The sequence below is a fragment of the Thamnophis elegans genome, chromosome 14, assembly GCF_009769535.1.
Source record: "Thamnophis elegans isolate rThaEle1 chromosome 14, rThaEle1.pri, whole genome shotgun sequence".
Classification (NCBI taxonomy): domain Eukaryota; kingdom Metazoa; phylum Chordata; class Lepidosauria; order Squamata; family Colubridae; genus Thamnophis; species Thamnophis elegans.
The window spans coordinates 24,189,672-24,205,765 of record NC_045554.1 but is presented as its reverse complement, the minus strand read 5'-3'; positions in this window follow the sequence as shown (position 1 = coordinate 24,205,765).

Sequence of the window (16,094 nt, the reverse complement as noted above, 5' to 3'; positions counted from 1 at the left end):
TCTCTGTGGGATAGACCTAGTGAGGGGAGGAGGGAATGCTCTTTATCAATTCCGCTCACTCTTTTTGACAGCCTGAGGGGTAGGATGGGTAAGTAAAGTTGCAAAAGTTTAGCAAAGGGGTCCCCAAACCTGGAAACTTTAAGACTTGTGGACTTCAACTTTTAGAATTCTGGGAGTTGAGGTCCACAAATCTTAAAGTTGCCTAGTTTGAAGACTTCTGGCTTAGCACATATCCAAAAAACAGACAAAATGGTGCCCCTCAATTTCCTAGTTTGGACACCACAATCAGGGAGAATTGCAGAGGGCTAAAACAGTTCCCAAGAGGCCGAGATGCATTTTTTCAGAGAGTCTGGAATTGTATGAATAAACTACTTTGGATCAAATTAGATGGGGGTGGGATGATTGCTAAGGGAGCTTCCTTTCTTTTTATTTCTTTATTTCTTTTTTTACTTCTGGCATCTTTTTCACATTCCTCAACTTCCTGATCCCTATCCCAAATCATAGATTGATGAGAACGTGGATGAGATATTCCATAACCATTATGTGCAAGGATCTTTTGAATTTTTATCCCCCCCCCCCCCCGGAGATGGAAGCTGCTCAATGGGGAAGCATGATGCATGAAGCATCTCTTTGCTCGCCCCCCAAACTATGGCCAAAATGAAGTTTTTTTGAAGTTAAACATCAAATTCAAGAAATCATAGCATAAAGTTTGAAGGCACATTCCTGAATGGAATCAGCTTTTACCACATATCAGCTTTTATCCCACTGCCTCCAGCTGCTGCAAACCCTTGGCAGAAGACACTGAAGTTAGAATAATAGAATTATACAGCTGGAAGGAACTTTGGAGGCCTTCTAGTACAACCCACTGCCCAGGACAGGAGTCCTTATTCCATCCCAGACAAATGATTGCCCAATCTTTTCTTGAAAACCTCCAGGCATGGAGCACCCAAAATTTCAGGAGACAAGGCCATCGACTAATTGTTATCAGTATCAAGAAATTTATCCTTCATTTCAGGTTTAGTTTAGGTTACTTTTATTGTCATGGCACCTTGTACAATGAACTAGAATGCGATCTTCAGTGTACAATGAGAGTTCAGGTTGTGGTGGTGAAGGAATCCTGTGCAGTCCTTAAGCACAACCTCAGCGGGCGGCTGGTTTCCTCATTGACTTGACTCCTTGGAAGCTGGCAGTGAAGATCACAAGGGGTGAGGATGTGACTGTGGGAAGCTGTGACCACTGTAACTGTGTGCCGGTTGCCAAGTGCCCCAATCGTGATCCTGTGACTGTGGGGACACTGCGATAGGCACAACTTCAAGGACTGGCCATAAGTCTTCTTGTAGAGCACTGTTGTAACTTCGAACAGTTACAATACTAATACAATAGCAAAGTTGGAAGGGACCTTGGAGGTCTTCTTGTCCAACCCCCTGCCTAGGCAGGAAACCCTACACCACTTCAGACAGACGTATATCCAACATCTTAACGACTTCCAGTTTGGGGGCTTTCACAACTTCAGTTACTGAACAAGAAATCACTAAGTGAGGATTACCTGTATAGTCCAAAGCCCTTCCCTGTCTTTCATGGTTAACAAAGCATAAGGATACCCCTGACAATAACAACAACCACTTGGTGGGCTCCGTAGCACCCTGGGGTCTCTGGCCTGCTGGCAAAACCATCTCTTCGTGCTTTTTGAAAGAATGTCAGGGGGGGGGGACCTTATTATTTCTGCAAGGAAGATGTTCTACATATGTCTTCCATTCCTCTCAGCTTAAAAAGACTGCCTTCACCACCTCTTCTCTTTCTCTTCCTGTCCCTCCGTTTTCTCCTCCTTCCAGGGATAGTAATCCATGGCTCCCCCAGGGGCCTACCTGCCTCCTCCGGTATTTTATGAGAACGTATAAAATTGTTTGTAATAGTCTTTTCACGTTTCAATCCAATTTGCAACAAGGCTTGCCGACTACAGATGCCCCTTTCCATGAGCACAGCCATCTTGAATGGCAGTTGGAGCTAACTTCATTAAGCTCTTCTGTGCATTCTCCTCCTAGAGAGGTTGAAGGAGGAATATTTTTTTGGGAAATTTTATTTTATTTTTTTAAACAGACAAAGACAAACAAGACATAAAACATAAAACCATCTTTCATTATATACAGTGTCGATTGGTTACAAGGTTTTTGTGCATCCTTTCCATAGTCATCACTTGCAATTTATATAAAATCACATGTTATCAAATCCAAATGTTTGTATACATTATCATCATTGTATGTTATTTGTTTGACTATCGCTAAATATTCCTTCATTTTCAATGAGCTATACTTAATATTGGGATCATTTATATTATAACAATTCATTACATCATCTTCTATCTATCCAATAATAACATATTTTATATTATATTCAATATCATTCTATTATTCTTGTATTGATAACATAGTGTAGTGTCTTTCATTTCCATGTTGTTGTTTATCTAATCATTGATAAAATAAATCCCATGTCTTATAAAATTGTTTATCTTCTTGTTCTCTAATTTCAAATGTCAGTTTACTCATTTCAGCACATTCCATTATTTTGTAAATAACTTCCTCCTGCATTGGTATTTTCTCATTTTTCCAGTCTTTAGCAAATAGAATTCTAGCTGTGGCCAGCTTTTCCATAGGTTAAATAAAGGCCGATCTCTCTTTAACAAGCGTCCACCCATTACTTTTTGCCCTGCCCTCAGGGTCTTTGGAGAGTAAGTTGACTCCCTCTGCTCTCAACTACTGGGAGGTTGCCATCTTATCACCCCTAGTCTTCTCTTTGTTAGACTAGATATACTGCACTTAGTTCCCTTAACCATTCAAATGTTAATTTAGTTTCCAGACTCCTTACCACCTTTCTAGTAGTTCTCTACACATCCCTTTTGTATTGTGGTGTTCAGAACTGGATGCAGTATTCCAGGTATGATACAAAACAGATGCTAAGACCCTAGAAAGTGTGCAGAGAAGAGCAACAAAGATGATGAAGGGCCTGGAGACCCAATTGTAGGATGAGCAGTTGAGAGGTGGGTCTAGTCTATTGAAGAGAAGGGCTTAAGGGGGGGATGTGCGGGGCGGGGGGACATGATAACTGCCTTCCAGGACTTAAGGAACTATCACAAATGTTGGAAGAAAATGTCCTTCTGGGTTCAGTTCCAAGTGGGGGGAAAGACACTGGAAACATGGAGGCTGCTTAGAAAGACAGTTTAATGGTGGACAGGATCACATGGCTTGAGCTCCTGGACAGAAAAGGGGGATCAGATGCTTCCAGATGTTGGATGAAGAAGAACAAAAGAGAGACAGAGATGCTGAAAGTCCCTGGTTTTATGCCGTCTCCGGCCTTTGATCTTGATCTTGTATTCTGATTGGTTGGTAGACTCCCATGGGGCCATGCAGGGGCAACTCTCTAGGCTGTGAGTCCACATTTGGTTGAGCATTGCTTCCTCCCAGGTGCCCTGTGGTGAGATGCGTAAGGGACTAATACTATCATGTCTTAATCCCATCACCCTGGAGTTGAAGGGGGAGATCTTTGTTATGTAGAAGAGACTGGCCTGGGATTTTTTAATGGCCCATTGACAAAGGTGGGGGCTATTAAAAGTGTGTCTGTTTCTTACCTAAAACACGTTTCTACATTTTCCTATCCAGGGAAATATTCTGCCTTTTCAATAGTTCCCAATGAAAAATATTTCATTTTTCTAGGCAAGGGGTAGGTTTTAACTTCCTACACAAAGAATAGGGAGGTCGACTTATTCTCCAAAGCACCGGACAAGAGGTGATGGGTCAAAGCTTATGAAAGAAAAGGATCCAAACTAGAAGGAGACATTTAAGTCAATTGAATAGCTTGCCTCCTGTGTGAGAGTGCTCCATTACTGGAAGTTTTCAAAAATAAAAGAGTGGACAACCATTTGCCTGGGATCTTGCCTGCCTTGAGCAGGGAGTTGGACTAGAAGACCTCTGAGGTGCCTTCCAGCTTTATGATCCTATGTTTCCAATCCTCTGGCATTTCCTGTTCTCCAGGAGCTCTGAAAGATTTCATTCATTGGTTCCCAGATAACATCTGCCAGCTCCTTCAGAATTTGGGATGTAAGCCATCTGGTCCCAGCAGTTCATATTCATATAAGGCGGAGAAGTATTTTCTTACCAATATCCTTTCTTTGTCAGAAAGGAAGTGCCTTTCTGGCAAAAGTGAGGGCCAGATTGAACAAAAATACCAAGAGCCCTTTTCTGATTGAGGGAACATGGAGCTCTTACATTCTGCAAATCAAGGCAAATCTTTGTCTCCCAGGATAATGTTGCAACATCCAACCTTGAAGTCACCGAGACCAGAAGATTACTCTTCCGAACCTTTGGGGAAACTCGGGGAAACTCTCCTGGAATCTATGTTCCCCTTCTTTTTTCTTCTGAGCAGGAAGGAAATCCATGCCATCAGGCAGCCGGATTTCAGACTGCCGAGAAGAAAGACAAACCAAGGACTGGATGGAAATTTTGCCATCACCACCCCACTACTAAGTCTAAGTCATCTACTAAGTCATCAAACTGTTTTGCATTAGATTCCCCAATCAAAAGAGAACATTCATTTTCCCATAATAGGGCAGAAGAGGTGTTCAAAGCTTGATTTTTACCTCTGCAAGCTATTTCAGTAATTCAAGGAGCAATTAATGGAAATATCTGAAACCGGGTATTTTTGGTATGTGTGTGTGTGGGGGGGTCCTTCAAATGGCTTCTGGCCCAAGAATGGAACTGCAGCAATTTTACTTTTTGTTGATATTTAACTGTTGCACTGTATTTAGTTATCACAATCACAAGTAACAATTCTCACGGCAAGGACTAGAAACAGAGGTTATGGATTGTCGGGATGGCTGCAATGTGTGAAGTTTATGGACAAAGCCTTCCTGAGAAACATTTTCCAAAAAAAAAAAATCACCCAGGAGCCCCTTGCCCCCTTTCCTGCCTCGCCGTTTCTATTAAAGGGCAGATGCTTTTCCCAGCTCTTGATGTAGATACACTATATTGTATCTATTCTATTCGCTCACAACTGAGTCGGATTATGTGGATGGGTGAGCGAAGACTTTTGGCAATATAGTGTATTTTTTGCCACAACGAATTAAACTAATTTCGTCCCACTGGATCTCTCAACTCCAGGTTCTTGATTGATCGGGAATGATAATTGTTCGGTAAAAGGCGGGGGGCGCTTGGGGGGGGGATGGAGAGGGGACTTGACTTCGGCCCCAATTTGGCTCCCCCCCCCCCGAGCAGCCCCTCCCCCGCCTCTCTGGTAAAAACGATCCCATTGCCTTCCAAGGCCAACAGCCCTATCCCGAATCCCCTCCCTCCCGCATGTCAGCCCCCCCCCCAGGCCAAAAGGCGCCAGAGCCCCCCCGCCGCCCCCGCCCCCTTTGTTCCCAGGACGCGCGTGGCGAGGCGGCGGCAAAAGAGCGAAGGAGGGGAGGGAAAAACACCTTCTTGCTTCCAACACCCGCGAGCCATTTGGCTCTCCAAAGGTTTGCGAGCGCCGCGGGCTGCGAGGCTGCGCCGTTGCGGGAAATGAGTCGCCTTCGCACGAACGCCGCGCTGCTGCTGCTACCGCCGCCGCTGCCGCCCGCAGCGCCTCCGCGCCCGGCCGCTTAACTCTTGGCTAGCCGGGCGCTTCCCAGCCCGCCTCGCCAGGCCCCTTCCCCGAGCTCCCTGGCAGGTCGGCCGGGCTGGGCGGAGAACCAGCCGAGACAGGGATGGGATGAGTGTCCCTCCGCCTTTCCCCTCCGTCGGGACGCCTCGTGGCTTCAGACGGCCGCGCACACCTGTGCGCCCCTCTCGCCCGGCCCGGATGGAGGACGAAGGCGGCCCTTGCCATGGCCCCGCGGACACCGGTTCATCCTCTCATCTCACCAGGGAGAGAAACCTGGGAGTCAAAACCTGGGCGGAATTTTACCAAGAGGGGAGTTTCGAAAGATCCAAAGAAAGGAAAGGCAGGCGAAGCGATTAACATTAGCCAATCATTTATTGTGGTGGGAAAGGATAATCTTGGCAAATTCACCAACTTGGCACAATATTTCTTCTGGAAGGTTGATTTCTGTGCTCCTCAGATATCCTGGTGGTCTCCCATCCCTGCACCAAGCAGATCCACCCTGCTCAGCTTTTCAAGCTTTTCTTAGCTTGGTGAGATCTTTGATGGGATCTGTCTTTTCAATGGAACTACAGTAGGATGAAATGGGGCTTTTGAAGCTCATAGACCCCAAATTAACTGACAGTCCTTCCTTGGTAAACTGCCCTGGAATTTCTCCCCTTCAAAACAGGCCTTTTGCTTGGCAAGCGTCTCAAGGAGCTAGGTGCACCCAAAACAAGCATCCCAGATGTGAGCAAGAAGACCGGAGGGGCATCCATCCTAAACCAAGCTCTGGGCCCTTTTTTATCCCCTCAAGAGGCATCCAGAGGAAAACACTGGATGCAGGGGCATCCACAGGATGTGGTTTTAAAAAAGTCAGACAACACCGTCAAACCTCCACATAAAAAGCAAGCTGAAACTTCAATCATGTATTGACATTTTTGACCACTCCCTGCAGATACCTCTTGAAAAATATCAAAAAGATCCAAAGATCCAACAAGTGAGGTTTTCCTCATTTATTCCAAAGAACACACATGCAGACATGCGGGCAGTCGACTGAAATAGTTTAGGCTTCATTGCAGAGGCCCATCTCTTGGTCCAGCTAAGAATAGACCTCCAGCCCTCCAGAGAGAGAGAGCAGCAGAGGAAGACTGAAGCGAGTTAGGTCACGAAGCGGTTAATGCAATTCCTAAATGCTCAGTGATCACTTCAGTTTAGTGCCATTTCGATTATTACGCAATAAACAGAGCATGTTGTCCGGAAGCAAAATTTTATGAGAATAGCTGAAGGGACTGCAACTTATTTAGCTGCTGAAACTTCAAAAGAAGGGACAATTCTCAATGCTATTCCCCCTTGTTCCTACCTGGATACAAGAGAAAGTTTATTGAGGGGTCAGTTCTACTCAATGTTTTATGATTAAGTTTGTGGTTAAAAATGCTCTTTACGTGATGGGGCTATGATCAACTGATAGGGTGCTTCTTATAAAGAAAGATGGTCACGATTTTATCTTTAAAAATAAGTGTGCATGTACAAATAATTTTCCAATTCTTATCAGCATTTCACCAAATATTTCTTTAAAGTAAATTTGTAATAACACAGAATTCATGCTTCCCACACAATTCTTTTATTGATTCATTTTTTTCCAAGATCGCGTATCTAACAGCTGGAGCTTTTTGTGCTTTACCCATAAATTCCTTACCCCATAGAACAGGAGGGCATCTTCTCAGGACACAACGGCTGCAGTGCCCCAGGCAAAAGCATTGGGGATGATTGCAAATGCCAAAAGTGGAAGGGCAACTGCTGCCCCAGGGAGTCCCTGGTCATTCGGCCTTCGGAGCTTGAGGGCACTAAGTTTTATGAGGGAGGGGGACAATTCAGAATTGTGATAACTATAACCTTCCTGTAAATACCATTGGGAAATGAAATGACATTTATGAAAAATGGTAATTTTCCTCAAGTATAAATGTCATTTAAACATGTTATATGAAATCTAAGTTGTTTTTGAGATTTTTTTTCAGAATTCAGGGTGGTCTAAAAAGTTTGAGTGCCAATTAGATGTTCTCAGAAGGAAGAATGTGCTTAAAATAAGTGCCATTTTTTTACTGACTATTCTGATGGCATAAAATAGCTTTACCAAGCATAAAGCCTAAAAATGATCACCAAATGACCAAACTCTGTTATTCTGCATTTTTGTTAAAAAATATTATTAGTTGTTGTCCTACTTGTTCAGTTTGATCAAATGGGAAACCCTGAAGAAGGAAAAAGCATGACTTGAATTTAATATTTCATCATTGCCAAGAGACATATGGAAGATCAATGCATTTCTGGCCCAGATGAACAGTCGGGAAGAGGCAGACTTCATTCTTAGAGGCAAACTGGGTCTGTTTAACTCTTTCCTCAGATGCTTTTACTTCTTGTTCAGCCTGAAGGCAAAGTCCACGGCAGACATTCATGCTTTCAATGGGCTTGGCAAGGATTCCAATATCCCATTGACTGCTATGAATTTTTATTCCCTTTGCAACAAATTTTAGTCTTGCATGCTGAGTTGCTTCACTTGAATGAATAAAAACAAACAAGAGGTTATGCAGCCAATAAAGCATTATTTGTGAAGTTCTTCTCAACAAGATTCCCCATATAGTAAGATATATCATTTGCAAATAGAGGCACTGCTGTGCTTTTATATTTGCTACTTTCAAATTGAGTGCAAGAAAGGGAAAAAGTTATAAACCCCTTTTATATTGTGCTGCAATTAGTAAAATTAATCTGCATTAATATGAAAAAAGGTTTTTAGAGAGGAAAAAGAGTTAAGGTTAAACAGATAACCTTTTTTGGGGGGGGTCTGTGAAGTCAAATACATTTTAACATTTCTCCATTTTAATTTCTAATACAGTAATAGCAATAGCAGTAGACTTATATACCGCTTCATAGGCCTTTCAGGCCTCTCTAAGCAGTTTACAGAGAGTCAGCATATTGCCCCCAACAATCTGGGTCCTCATTTTACCCACCTCGGAAGGATGGAAGGCTGAGTCAACCCTGAGCCGGTGAGATTTGAACCGCTGACCTGCTGATCTAGCAGTAGCCTGCAGTGCTGCATTTAACCACTGCGCCACCTTGGCTCTTCAGTAAATATCAAAAGATATATCCCACAAAAGCCAACATGGTTTGGGGTTCTCAGACATTTTAAGGATGTTAAGGGCTCCTAGACCAAATGTATGAGGACCACCGATTTATGGTAACCAGAGACCCAGAATCTGGTACTACAGGGGTGTCAAATTTAAGGCCCCAAGGCCGGATCTGACCCAGGGGTGCTTAGATCTGGCCCTCAAAGCCACCCTGGAAACAGCCAAGCACCGGCCCACGGTGCCTCTGCCAGTGAAAATGGCACTTGGGAGGCCTTACGGCCTTCTGCAGCCTTCTGCCAATGAAAACGGAGCTTAGGAGGGACGTGTGTGGCCGTTTTCACTGGCAGAGGGTTGGAGAAGCCATCACAACCTCCCAAGATGGCAGAGCGCTTGGGCCACCACAGAAGCCCCCAACACGAGTGTTGTCCAGTTGGCCACATCTACCCTGGCCACGCCCACCCGATCCCCAAGGTCAAACAACCCTGATGTGGCCCAATGAAATAGAGTTTGACACCCCTGTTGTAGCACCTTTTCAGACTAACAAAACAGAAGTGGATGCACATAACAAACAGGTGGAGCTCTGATCACACCTTTGCAGTACCATCTTGACTTTTTTTTTTAAATTATACCCTGCAGATACCTCTGGACAGGAACCAGATGAAAAAGCTGCTTTCACTGCACAGCTAAATGGCAGCCGTGTCTTTTCCTTGCCAACTGAGGAGAGACCCCATCCAGCCCGCCAAACTCTCCCACCCACCTCCCAAGGCTACTTCCAGGTATGTTTCAAAACACCTGGGAGGAGATAACCAGCCATGTCGGTCTTCTCCAGCTACTGCAGCTACTCTTGAAAACTGTATTAAGAGTAGTGTAGAAACAGATGATTACAAAGTTCTGTGTTTTGCATCATGAACATAGGAACTCATTCTACTCTATCATATCCTTCCTTGGTTTATCCAGCATGGCATTGTCAAAAGAGTCAGGCAGGGTCTTTCCAGCCTTCCCTGGAGGTGCCAGGGTGTGAACATGGAACTTATGCAGGTGGCACATCTGGCGGTGAAGGACCTTCTCTTCCTGGAAGACTTTGGAAATTCATGAGCAGATTGCATAGATGCTGAAAGCACATGGATTAAACGGAACATGTTTAAGAAAATGAAAAACAATCAGCAAATCAACCAAAACTTAAGACATTCCTAGTAAATGCATTCTGTAATATTTTAATCTGACTGGGATTAAGGTTCCGTTTGCTTGCTCTCGTTCCATCTTAAAACTGCCTGCAAATATTTGCTCATGATTTCCAAAATCTCAAGAAGAATCTCAAAATCTCTCAGAAGAAACGTGGAATTTAGTATTATATTGGTCACATATTTATAAACTCACAGAATCATAGAGGCCCTTAGAGGAAGATGTCTTGGGCATCATCTGTTCTTCCAAATTATTTCTTACTGTGGTGGTGCAGTGGCTTAAATGCAGGCTGACTGCCCACAACCAGGAGTTCAATCCTGACTGGCTCAAGGTTGACTCAGCCTTCTATCCTTCTGAGGTTGGTAAAAAGAGAAGCCAGATTGTTGGGGGAAGAGGCTGTCATTTCTAAACAGCTCAGAGAGTGCTGTAAAAACTGGGAGTGGTATATAAATCTAAGTATTATTACTATTGTGACTAAAGCTTTGTGTTTATTGTAAAATTGAAAGACAGAAGAAGGAATCCCAAAGCTTTTCAAAGGTCATGGCCACAAAATCCTCCTGTGTACTGGCCAAAATCAGGTCAAATGAAACTGTAATAATATTATCCTTACACTTGATAAATATTGCTTCATGTAACATCACCTCTACAAGCTAATCAGGATTTAAGAGCAAAACAGGCTTGTCCTTCCTTCCTTCCTTCCTTCCTTCCTTCCTTCCTTCCTTCCTTCCTTCCTCCCTCCCTCCCTCCTTCCCTCTCTCCCTCTCTCACTTTGACCTACCACATCCTTACGTTTTACTTCCTGAACTGCTACTTAAGATCTGTTCAAAATTAATCTTTTTTATAATTAACATAGCCCAAAACATCATTTGCAGAGCTATTTCTGATTATGATTGTGAACCCTAACCCATTTCTGCAGGAATAAAAGAATGGCCAAACTATCTGAGCTCCAATCCCATAACCCAATCTCATAACTCAAGAGTCTCCAACCTGAGGGCCACAGCCCAGTAATGGACCATGGCCTATTTGCTGCCGGGCTGCATTAGGGGCAGGCCAATGCACATACGCACACACTCACGCATGCAGCCCCACTTGTGCACATAGCATGCACCTGTGCCCGTCGTTCACAATAATACTGAAGCTGTGTGCATGTGCATCCCCCACCCACCCACAAAATCATCCCCTTCTCCCTCCCTCCCCCTGCGCCGGGCCACCAACCCAGAAAGGCTGGGGAATACTGCCATACACATGTTTAAAGCTTTGGTACAGAACATTAACAATAGTTAGTTGTTAACCAGGCTTAATTTATACTTGAAACTGGAAATTAGATGTCAAGGGGAAAGAAATAGTGCTGGTATTGGTGCCATCTTAAATTCTGGGCAGAGATTCTTTTCTGCACTGCCATGTATCTCTGATGCCTTTTACAATTCCACTGCATTTTCAAAATGATTTATAGCAGAATTATCCCTTTGTTTAATTGCACTTCAGGCAGCCTTTTAAAGATCCCCAGATGTGCTGATGCTTTGGCCTGTTAGGCAGTTTTCCAGATACAGGTTAATTTCTTGGAGGAGGGGAGTAGATAGATTGCTGAACAGCTCTCCTAAATCAGGGATGGCTAACCTTTTTGTCATGGCATGCCGAAAGTGTGTGGGCGCACCCATAATGCAATGCGCACCCTGCCTTGTGCATGTATGCATGGCCATGTGCATGCAACCCCCCGCACATGCACGCAGGATTCTTGCATGCACCCTCATACATGCACACATAAACCCCGTGCGTGCATGTGCAACCGCCCACGCTTGTGCAGCAGAGATCCGAAAACCAGGTGGCCGGCAGGAGGCACACATACTACATGCAGGTGGAACTGAGCTGGGGCAAGGGCTCTGCATGCCACCTGTGCCACCTGTGCCACCTGTGCCATAGGTTCGCCATCACAGTCCTAAGTAAATTCAGGGTGTGACTGGAGAGGCCCACAAGGCAACCCCTTTTTGCAGACTTGCAGGTGAAACCTCTGATTCCCAAAATTCAAAGGAAAAACCTGATTTTAAAGTCAAAAGTAGGACCCCCACCAAGTAAGATAAATCCGGATATTTATTTAATAAATTAATAAATAAATGAATTATAATAAATACATTTGAATGTTTAAATAATTACAATAAATAAATTTGTTTAGAGTTAAAAAGATAAAAACTAACAAACTAAAAAATTTCAAATAAAAATTAATTCAGAAAATAAAAAAAAGGAAGAAAAATAGAAAAAAATAAGAATGTAGTGAAGGAAAAGAAAATAGATAAAGTACAGATAAGTCTCAACTTACAAGAGTTCACTTAGTGACCGTTTGAAGTTACAACAATGCTGAAAATGAGACGACTGTTTTTCACACTTACGACCATTGCAGCAACCTCCGTGGTCACATGATTAAAATTCAGATGCTTGGCAATTGATTCATATTTATGACAGTCACAGTGTCCCGGGTCATATGAGTCCCTTTTGCAACCTTCTGACAAGCAAAGTCAATGGGGAAGCCAGATTCACTTAACAACCGTTTCGCTAACTTAACACCTGAAGGGATTCACTTAACATCTGTGGCAAGAAAGATCATAAAATGGAGCCAAACTCACTTAAGAAATGTTTCACTTAGCGACAGAAATTTTGGGCTCAATTGTGGTCATAAGTCGAGGACTAGCTGTAATGAGTTTCCCCTTTAACACAACAAATATAAAAAATTTAGCAACTTGTCACCATTTCTCCAAATAGAACAAATGAGCTCTACTCCCCATTTCCTATTTCTTATTTATAAAAAAATCTTTAAATCTTCATTGTTCAGTCTTGATCAGCAAAAATCCACTAAGGGTTAGAGATAAAAACATACCTATTTTGAGCTTGATAAATAAACCAGCTTAATATTTATTTTACTTTAGCCCTTTATTCCTTTTGCCTTGATCTTTAGGGTCAAGTAATATTCTATTACTTAGTTTCTCTTCATTTTTTCTGGACAAAGAAAAAATGTTTTTCTTATAAAATTCTTTAAAACTTTAACAAGGGTCCTTTGTAAATCTAGTATAGGAAAATTATCCAGGTCATTCTTTTAGTTTATTATTTGTATGCCCTTCTTAATTATTAAGGCATCCACTGATTTCCTTTGTATGTCCAGTGTAGCATCTTTTTTCCAAATCATTCTGGTAGCCTGTCATTTTAAAATCCACATTCAGATCAGTCTGTCTTATCTGGCAAATTGTGTTCCTATAGCATGATTTAAACTGAGTCTATAAAAACGGATTCTCTTAAAATTAACCCCAGGTCCAAAAATATCCTTCAATATGTCCAATGTTAAAATAATTTGCTTCATTCTGTATTAGCAAGCCAAATTTGTTTGGTCTTCCTTAATTGTAATCTTTAGTTCCTTCTGGTTCCCTCTAGTGTCCAACTTTCAAAACCTCATCCCATCATTTTTTAAATAGAATTCAAAACAAAAGCGTTCTGCCACTGAAAAGATTCTTAAAGATAATTAATTCCAAAATCTTATTTCAAATCTATCTGGATCTTTAGTGTGTTTGTATCTTTCTAAAATCAGATTTTTAATAAAGTCCATAAACTTGTATTTACAATTTCTTACATGAAGGATTGAAGGAAACTCACAACTCACTGTTTTCAGACTGGTTGATACCAAGATTCCTAATAACTGAAAAGTAGTTAAGAATCAATATCTGAAAGTGAGTTAGAACAGGAAGTATGCAAACCCAGTTTCATTTTGAAGGCACCAACTGCGATTTCAACAAGATTGTTATTTCTTTGTCTCCCAAACCTTCTAGACTGCCAGAGACAGCGGTCTTGCAATTTTCTCATGTGGAACAGAGCACTTGTGGGCAATCTCAGTTCCTATCCTAGTCTGGAGAATAAATATGAAACGTCAGTCTGTTCCCCAGCTCTTTATTCCACTGGGATTGTCAACTCTGTTTTTAGAAGAGTAATCTTAATTTTGCCAATTCTTCCCTCTTCCTCACAAATTGGCAGGTTCTTAGTACAGGTAGCCTAGTGGTGAGTTTCAAAATTTTTTAGAACCTCTTCTGTAGGTGTGGCCTGCTTTGTGGGAGTGGCTTGTCAGTCATGTGACTGGGTGGGCATGGCCAACTTGTGAAATGTGGTGAAACTTAATTAACAACGCTCTTGCTTAGCAACCAAAATGTTGACTCAGAAACTCTGGCATTTGAAGCCCACAAGTTTGCAGCACAAGTTACAAGACCCTTGCGCCCCTAACCCTTTAGAACCCCCCCCCCCAGGGGTGTTCAAACTTGACAGCTTTAAGACTTGTGGACTTCAACTCCCAGAATTCCTCCTCCAATCATGATGGCTCAGGAACTCTGGCATTGAAGTGTGCAAGTCTTAAAGCTGTCAAGTTACAAGACCCCTGCACCCCTAACTCTTTAGAAAAAAAAACCCCAGGAATGTTCAAACTTGACAGCTTTAACACTTTAAAGTTTAGATAGGACTCTTAGAGGCGGGCAGGGCGATTGGTGAGCCAGCCAATCAGTGAGCGGCAGGCAGGGCAAGCGTGGTGCGGACGGTTAGGGGCAGCTGGAACCAGTTCTAAACGGCATGGTAGATTTATGGAACCTCTTCTATAGAAGAGGTTAGAACTGGCAGGAACCCACCCCTGAGGTAGCCCTTGATTTATGAGCCTGGAATTATGGTTGGAATTCCTGGCAGTTGTTAAATGGGTTACCATGTGACCTTACCTGACTTTACAACTTTTTTGTGCTGGTCATTAAGTGAACACAATGATCATTGAATGAACTGATTATACTCAATTGGTGTCACTTGACCATGGGAAACTGCAAATGGCCATAAATGTGATCAGGGGAAGTCAGCCATTGGAACTTTGAAACTGAGTTGTATCGGTAAGTAGGTCCATTGGAACGTTGAACAGTTGCTAAACAACCTGTTGTAAGTTGAGGACTGCTTGTAGGTTACCACAATTAGATTATAATAAAATGTCCATGGTACAAAATTTAAGTCTGAACTAAACAATTGCCAAATAACTTTAAAACCCCAGTTGAATACAGTATGCTAGAAATCATAACAGCAGCCAGAAAATATGAACTGTCAATAAAGAAATGGCAGCATTCATAATTTAAGAACCCTCTTAAATAATTCCACTTTTCTTCATTTGAATTCAGGTGATCCTAGGCTTTCTGGTATGTCTGATTAACATGACATGGGGCGCCCTTACACTGCTTACTCTTCTTTTGGGAAGCTGGTGATGGATCAATGGAAGAGCATGCATGGGGACACCAAATGACCTTCCAAGAGTTCAGTATATGGTGAGGTGGATCCCCACCCATTTCTCCTCACCCATTTCTTACCTCCACCATCATCACAGTAAAAGCCAACTTCATTGCCCCAATAGCCCTGCCAAATGCCAGCTTTGTGGTGTCTTCTGAAGGTCTATCCTGGGGTTGGCCGTGGTTTACAGGGACATGATCCTCTTCTTCCCTTCCTGCTTTCAGAAAAAGCTCTTGGCAGGGTCCATGGAATTCCTGCCAGGGCAGGAGAAAAGCATCCTCTGCTTCTAAGGACATGGATCCATTGAAACAGTGGTGGGATAACCATGGAACTCTTTTGTCCATAGATCTAAAAGGGTTTTGTTCCTCTATCATGCTGAATTATGACTTGTTCAATCATGGTTTATGCATAATCCAATTTTTCAGCCTGCAATCCTGCAGATGTTGTGACAAAGGTCACAGAATGCCTACTCCAACACCTCTGGAAGATGCCATGCTGGGGAAGGTTGTGCTTTTCAATTCCCAGTGGGAGGGATCAGATATCACATTAAATCAGAGCCAAAGCATAGTAAGATCGGTTAGGCAAGTGGGCTTTTAATGAACTCATCTGAGCCTGTTTTTGGTGTGTATGGCTTCTAGCACATCTGGAAGATACACTTCCAGTTGTTTCTTGCATCATTATCTACCGGGTCTTAATGAGATCAAGCTTTTTTTAGCTATGTCCCACCCTTTTGGCCTCTCTGAAGGACTTTCACCAAGTCAGGGGTGGAAATTGCACACTACTTTGCACTACAATTATTCACTATAGCTGTTCACATAACCTAAGCCCAACTTAAGAAAAGGTAGTAGCTGTGTTTGTATAAGCTTCTATGACACCCCCCACCAAATAACTGGCTTAGTA